The 8,208-nt window shown below is 37.0% G+C and overlaps 1 pseudogene across 1 annotated transcript; it reads left to right on the top strand.

The window, feature by feature from the left end:
* The first annotated feature begins 3,679 nt into the window (after window positions 1-3,679).
* Window positions 3,680-7,772, top strand: LOC308634364 (adenylate kinase 4, mitochondrial-like; annotated as a pseudogene). The gene has a single exon. The product of its transcript is annotated as an adenylate kinase 4, mitochondrial-like (transcript).
* Window positions 7,773-8,208: the final 436 nt, after the last annotated feature.

An 8,208-nucleotide genomic window follows, 5' to 3' on the forward strand; every position in this document is an offset into this window, starting at 1 on the left:
CCCATTTATTGATTGGGTTATTTATTTTGTTGGTGTTAAGTCTTTTGAGTTCTTTATTAAATTGGTCTACAAGTCTGTTTTGGTGCCAATACTGGGCCGTTTTTGTTACTATTGCTCTGTAGTATAGTTTAAGGTCTGGTATTGTGATGCCTCCTGCTTTACTCTTCTTACTAAGCATTACTTTGACTATTCTTGGTCTCTTAATTTTCCAAATGAATTTTATGATTGCTTTTTCTATTTCTATGAGGAATGTTTTTGGTATTTTAATTGGAATTGCATTAAACCTGTATAAAGCTTTTGGTAATATGGCCATTTGACAATATTAATTCTTCCTATTCAAGAACATGGGAGATCTTTCCATCTTCTAAGGTCTTCTTCAATGTCTTTCTTTAGTTCTCTGTACTTTTCATTGTAGAGGTCTTTCACCTCATTTGTTAGATCGATTCCCAAGTATTTTATTTTAATTTTTTTTGAGGCTATTGTGAATGGGGTAGTTTTTTTGAGACAGAGTCTCACTAAGTTGCAAGTCTGGACTTGAACTTGCAATCCTCCGCTTCAGCCTCTTTGAGTCTGGGATTATAGGCATGAGCTACAGGAAAGAAATGTCAAGAACTCATACACAGACTGGGCATGGTGGTGCACGCCTGTAATCCCAGCAACTTGGGAGGTTGAGACAGGAGGATCATGAGTTCAAAGCCAGCCTCAGCAACAGTGAGGCACTAAGCAACTCAATGAGACCCTGTCTCTAAATAAAATACAAAATAATAATAATAATAATAATAATAATAATAGAACTGGGGGTGTGGCTCAGTAGTTGAGTGCCCCTGAGTTCAATACCTGCAACCCCCCCAAAAAACAACAACAACAACAAAACTCACATTCATATATCATGGATTATAATGACTAAAATTACAAAATCTGACAATACCAAATGAAAACTGCTTCTAGTGCATACGTTTTTTTAAAAAGTTCATTTTCTTTGCTATAGAGCCAAGTTGCATTTTTTCTTTATTGTAACAAGATCGTATTTTAGAAAAAAATTTTAGGCATTTATTTTTGGTTGGAACTTTTTAAAAAACTTTAAAATTTTTTTTTTAGGTTTAGATTTTCAGAAAAGTTGGAAAAATAGTTCCTCTTACCAGTTTCCTTTTTTGTAAACATTTCACATTATCAAAATATATTTGAAATATTTAAAAAACAAACATTGACCTATCACTATTATCTTATATTTTATTAGTTTTTCCACTGATGATCTTTTTTGTTCTAGGATCCCATCTGGGATAACCCACTATATAACTGGTCATCCTGTCTCTTTCATTTTCTCTATTTGTGATAATTTCTCAGATTTCTTTGCATTTCATGTCCTGGACAGTTTTGGGGGTACCAGCACGGTATTTTGTGCAAAGCTCTTCAGTTTGAGTTTGTTGAATGGTTTTCTCGTGGTTTGGCCAGAGATTCAGGTTTTTAGGAAGAATGACGAATGAAGAGGTGTGAAGTGCCCTTCCATAGCACTACAAGAGTACATGTTATCAATTTGTCACTTCTAACATTAACCATTATCACTTAGCTAAGGTTGTGTGTGCAGAATTTCTCCATTTTAAATTAATTTTTCTTTGTGTACTTTTGTCCTTGGAAGCAAGTCATCTATGTGTGGCCTCTGAGGAGTAGGGAGGTGAACAAAACACATTTTAAAATGCAAAATTGTCTTAATTTAACCAGGATTGAACCCAAGGATGCTCAACCACTAAGCCACATGATCAGCCCTTTTGGATATTTTATTTAGAGACAGGGTCTCAATTAAATTGCCGATGCTAGCTTTGAACTTGCAATTCTCCTGCCTCAGCCTCCTGAACTGCTGGGATTACAGGTATGCACCACTGCACCCAGCTTTAATAATAATCTTGAGTCTGATTCACTGGAAAGAATCCATATTTAACTACATCATATTTCTGTAGCTTTTCTCTATTTCAATTGAGGTATTTACCTTCTCACTGGTTGATCCTGCGTGTATACGGCATAACATTAAGGTAAATAAGTCAAATAATATATATTTTGAAGCACCTTTTGATCTAATTTGAAGGCATATGGTAAGTAAAGGAATATAGAGTTAATAATTGAGGCATTTGGTTAAAACTAATTTTTAAATAATGAACATGGGTTACTTTATGATTTTATTTTTTTTGAGATAAAGTCTTGCTATGTTGTCCAGACTGGTCTCAAACTCCAGACCTCATGTGAATCCTCCAAAGTGGCTGGGACTACATGTGTGTGCCATCACACTTTATTAAAACTCAATTTATTTTTATTTTTTTGTGTGTGTGTGCTAGGAATTGAACCTAGGGGTACTGAGCTACATCCCCAGCTCTTTTTAATTTTTTGAGACAGGATCTTACAAAGTTGTTTAGGGTCTTGATGAGTTGCTGAGGCTGACCTCTAACATTTGATCCTCTTGCCTCAGCCTCCTTAGTTGCTGGGATTACAGGTGTATGCAGTCATGCTGGGCAAAGTCACTTTATGATACAAGTGCCAATTGTCTTGCGGAAATGGTCGATAGGAGCAGATTATGGAGACAGTATGAAATTTTATGGATGGTATTCAAGATGGTCTGTAAGATGAGGGAGAGTATTACTCATAGGAACATTGTGATGCTTTTTGTTAAGGAAATATTTTTTTCTATATTTTTAAAAATTTATTCTAATTTGTTATACATGACAGCAGAGCATTTCAATTCAGAGCACACACATAGAGCACAATTTTTCATATCTTTGGTTGTACACAAAGTAGAGTCACACCCTTCCTGTTTTCATACATGTACTTAGGGTCATGATGTCCATCTCATTCCACCATCTTTCCTACTCCCATGCCCCCTACCTTCCCCTCCCTCCCCTTTGCCCTATCCAAAGTTCCTCCATTCCTCCCCTGGAAATAAGTTTTAATATTTAGAACAATCACTTTCTGTTTTATGAGTTTAAAATGTTTTTTTTTTTCTTACAGAAAGTTACACCTTTATAGGATTACAAGACATTTAGCAAATGCTTATCAAAAACTATAGTGGTGATAAGTACTTAAAAGCACAAGAGAAGAAAACCAAGAGTTGACTACCTAAAAATGGAAAGAAGATCTACTTTATGATTTGTTTTTAGTTCTCAGTATTTTGTCTTTAGCTTTCAAGAGAGGTTAAGAATATTAAAGTCAAGGGAATAACTCCAAAGAAATTCAGGAAAAAACATTAGTGAGAGTGTTAAATAAGTTCAGTATGTTTATCACTTGGTCCATTTGGTTGTTTTAAAGTCCCATTCCAGTATAAATATTCTTGCTTACTTGAGTCTCTTTTAATCCCAGCCAGGAGGAAGCAGTGAATGGTTACCCTTATCTACCATATGAAAGTTCACTTCACCTCTCCAGTGCCTGCCTCCCTAATTTTGATCTTCCTTCCATCACTGCTTTGGAGCAAGTTAGAAAGAAACTATTTAGCTATTCCAACAATCACCGTAACTGTAATTGCAGTGGCTGTAGTTAAATCAGGATGGGCACTTTCCTACTTCTCTACATATTTTGTCAAGTATAGAGACTGCCATACATCTGCTTTGATCAAATCTCAAAGAGAAATCAGACTGGGCACCAGACTGGGATTTTTCTTACTTGCTAATTTAGATTCTTTAAAGCCCTTGGTGACCAGCAGCTTTGAACCAATACCTGAACTCTGTTTCAGAGTTTCACACTCAGTGAAGTCCCTAGTTTCCCAAAACATGGAACACATCCAGGAAATTAAGATGGCCAGGTAAGCTAAGCTTTCATAAATAGGAACTTTTATTTTGACTTTCTGAACTTAAGACTTGGGTTAGCATATATTATTTTAGTATACATAATACATTTGTGTTCATAATAAAAATTACTGTGTTTTGACAGTAGTCAGCCAAAAGTTTAATCAGTGTGTCTTGTTTTTTAAATACATTTTAAATTTTCTTTGGTCATACCTTCCATGTGTATTAAGAATTTAAATCCATGTAAAATAACCCATGGGTCTTATGCTATGAACTCAGCATGACTCAGTTCTGTGTGGAATCTACATTCAGATACATAACTTCTGTGCAGTTTGCATACTAACTTAGCAATATGGGAAGGTTGATAATTGCTACTTCTGTGAAACTATAAACTATACCACAGTTAATCTGGGGTCCTAGCAGTGTGGTTCAAAAAATGAAAATTATATGTTAAAAAAGCTCCCTGGGGGCTGGGATTGGGCTCAGTGGTAGAGCACTTGCCTGATATGTGTGAGGCACTGGGTTCGATTCTCAGCACCATGTATAAATAAATGAATAAAAGAAAGGTCTATCAACAACTAAAAAAATACTAAACAAAAGCTCCCTGTGTTATCCCATATATTGTTTATTTTGGAATACTTGTCCTTAGATGACCATTTAAAACAATTATTTGACAATGAATAACCATGAGCGATCATTTAAAACACCAAAAAGTCATTTTTGAGGTATAATATATACATGGATTATTGGTCAAAGTTAAAACTCATTTTTAAAATTTTAATAAGAAGACGAGAGATTTGGAATGTTTTCTTAAGTCAAATGTGAAAATTTTACAACAAACTACATATTGTCGACTAATGATCCGATGGACTGGGGCTGTATTAGGCCAGGGTCATGCCCATTCATTTACATGTTATCTCTTCTATACTGGCAGCATTGAGCAGTTGTGATAGAAACCCTATGGTCTGCAAGACCTAAAGTATTTACCATCTGGCCCTACACAGAAAATTTGCCAGCCTCTGCAATAAGCAATCCAGTAGAGATGCCAGCTGCTGAGGACAGTGCCAAACAGGTTGTGTTCATCATCATGCAGTCCTTCCTGCCACTTCCTGGCTCCCTATTCTAAATTAAAAGAGTTAACAGTGCTTGGGATACAGCTATGTTTATTGAGCATTTACTATTATTTGCTTTTTTTTTTTAATAAGTATCATAGACTTACTTTTAAAAACAAATTTCACAAAATGAGGAAGGGTCTAACAGTATTATTTTTAAAAGTAACAAATTCTCACAAAATGAGGAAAGTTCTAATAGTATTATTATTTTGTTTGTTTGTTAATAGTATTATTTTTAAAAGTAAATTTTGATTAAAATTTTAATAGCTGTATTCTGTGGTGCATGCCTATAATCCCAGCAACATAGGAGGCCGAGGCAGGAGGATTGCAAGTTCAAGGCCAGCCTCAGCAAAAAAGATTTGGGGTTGTAATGATAGAGTACCTATTTCTTAAATCCCAGTAAAACACCACACACACACACACACACACACACACACACACACATTATGAAGAATTTGTAAAATCTCATTGTTTAAGACACAGAGGTTGGAAAACTCTTACTTAGGATCTTGCCACTCAAAGTCTGGTCAGTGTCAGCATTGGTATCACCTGGGATCTTTGAAGAAATGTGAAATCAGACTATTGAATAAAATGCGATTTAACACAAGATCGTCTGGTGATAATTTGTACAGTAAAGTTTGAGGTACACTGCTAGTGCTAATCAATTAAACTTCCCTATATAAGGTGAAAAACACAAAGACGATTTCAGTTTTACTATCTCTGAATATACTGTGGTTTTTTTTAACTTTTTAAGAACTGAAGTACACAAAAAATTAATATAGCTCAATGAATTATCACAAGTGAATACATCTAATGTTAACTCAATGCAAAAATTACGTCATTATTCATCCCTTTGTGGCTACTTCTCCCTAATGCCTGAAGGTAATAATTATCTTGATTTCTAACAACACAGGATACAAAAACTGTGCATTCATTGTCTGGCTTCATTTGTGTAAAATTATACTTAAGAGATTTATCTGTGTTGTGTGTGTAGCTATGATTTTTAAATGTTATATAGTGTTCTATTGTATATCACATTATCCATTCTACTATTAATGGATATTTAGGTTTCTAGCTTTTGACTATCTACAAATAATTATGCCACATAAACATTCTAAGCATATTTATGGGTGTACCTAGGAGTTGAAATTGCTAAGTTATAGCATATGTATGATGTTCAACTTTAGAAAATAGCACCAATTTTCCAAACTGATTGTACCAAATTACCCTGTCACCAGCAGGATATGAGAGTTGCAGTTGCTCATCCTAACTTGGCATTGTTAGTTTTTCTTTTTTCTTTCTTTTTTTTAATGTTAGCTATTCTGAAAGGTGTTCTAGGTGGATGATTTATGGTATTAATGTGCATTTCTATGATTATTAGTGAAAGAACCTTTTCTTATGTTTACTGGTTATTTGAACATCTATAGAAGGACATCCTTTGCCAGTCTTTTTCTTATGGATTAGTAGGAACTTCATATTTTCTGCGTAAGGGATCTTTTTCATTTTTGTGTTGCAAATATTTACCTCTGATTTGTCTTTCACTGTTTTATGATATATAGTTTATATAACATTTCAGGTTGTTTTCAGTGACAGGGTTCAGAACCATCTCCTCTAATAATGCCACAAGTATAACTTGGTCCCCTTTTTAACACACACACACACACACACAATTTTGTACTAGTTAATGCAGGTACCATGATGAAGAAGAATGAGCCATTATCAATGAAAATTGGTTTGAGGAACTTAAGACAATAGCAACTAGTTCGAATCTTCATTTGAGTGTCTTTCAGAATATATAAAAAGAAAATGAATCTTTCATGCTACATGTAAAAGAACTTTCATAATTATTTATATGCCTTGGATGCATTTCCCCTTCAAGATTATCAACTGTGTTTCACAAATGAATATTAAGTTGAAATTTGGTTGAAATTAAAAACCGAGAAAGAAACAGATCCCAGAAAGTAAGCTTTCATGGGCAGGAGAGTCCCCGCGTGAGCAGAGGGTGCCTGAGGCAGGGGCCAAGAAACAAAGTTCCCGGGGCCGCCTCCGGGGCCACTGTCTGAGCTGCCTGTTGGGCCGCTCGCCTCCTCGCGAAGGCCATGGCTTCCAAACTCCTGCGCGCGGTCATCCTAGGGCCGCCTGGCTCGGGCAAGGGCACCGTGTGCCAGAGGATCGCCCAGAACTTTGGCCTCCAGCATCTCTCCAGTGGCCACTTCTTGCGGGAGAACCTCAAAGCCAACACGGAAGTTGGCGAAATGGCAAGGCAGTACCTGGAGAAAGGTCTTTTGGTTCCAGATCACGTGATCACACGCCTAATGGTGTCAGAGCTGGAGCTCAGGAGCGGCCAACACTGGCTACTGGATGGTTTTCCAAGGACAATAGTACAGGCTGAAGCCCTTGACAAAATCTGTGACCTGGATCTAGTGATCAGTTTGAACATTCCATTTGAAACACTTAAAGATCGTCTCAGTCGACGTTGGATTCACCCTCCTAGTGGAAGAGTCTATAATTTGGACTTCAACCCACTCATGTGCATGGAATTGATGACATCACTGGTGAGCCACTCGTCCAGCAGGAGGATGATAAGCCTGAAGCGGTTGCTGTCAAGCTAAGACGGTATAAAGATGCAGCCAAACCAGTCATCGAACTATACAAGAGTCGAGGAGTGCTCCACCAATTTTCTGGGACGGAGACAAACAAAATCTGGCCTTATGTTTACACACTGTTCTCCAACAAGATCACACCTATTCAGTCCAAAGAAGCCTACTGAGCCTGTCCCATGGAAGAACCAAGAAGATGTGGTCGTTCATTCAATCGTGTGTGTAGCATTGATGCCATGTCCAAATTAGAAGTCAGCTGAGATAGCCTACAGCATCTTTTCTGTGTAAATGGTGAACTGATAGGAAAACTAGTAAATAGAAAGGGCTCATGAGGCGGCCCTCCTCTGTCTTTCAAAAGAAGGCAATTCTAGACCTGTCGAGCCCTTCACAAGCAAGCCCGTGCAGGCTGGATTTCAGGTGTCTAACCTACACTCTAGTTGGGTTTGGACAGCCAAGTTGTTGCTTTAATAGCCTCTTTTTCCATGTGATGACGGTGGTCTCTGGTTCTCCCCACCCTTCCAAGGCTGTATTGAAACACAGAACCAGTAAACATGAGAATGCAGAGGACGCTAGTCTTGGCTTTGCCACAGTTCTCTGCTTTGTGCCCCCTCATAACAGTGGAATTGAATCTTATTGCTCTCAGTGGTTGCTTATTTTGAGTGACTGTGTTCACAATTCATTTTTTTTTCCTGCTAACAGTAACGCCTTTCATCCATGCTCCACAGTGTCTCT

The sequence above is a fragment of the Spermophilus citellus genome, assembly GCF_964194105.1.
Source record: "Spermophilus citellus genome assembly, chromosome: 15".
In the NCBI taxonomy this organism is placed as follows: domain Eukaryota; kingdom Metazoa; phylum Chordata; class Mammalia; order Rodentia; family Sciuridae; genus Spermophilus; species Spermophilus citellus.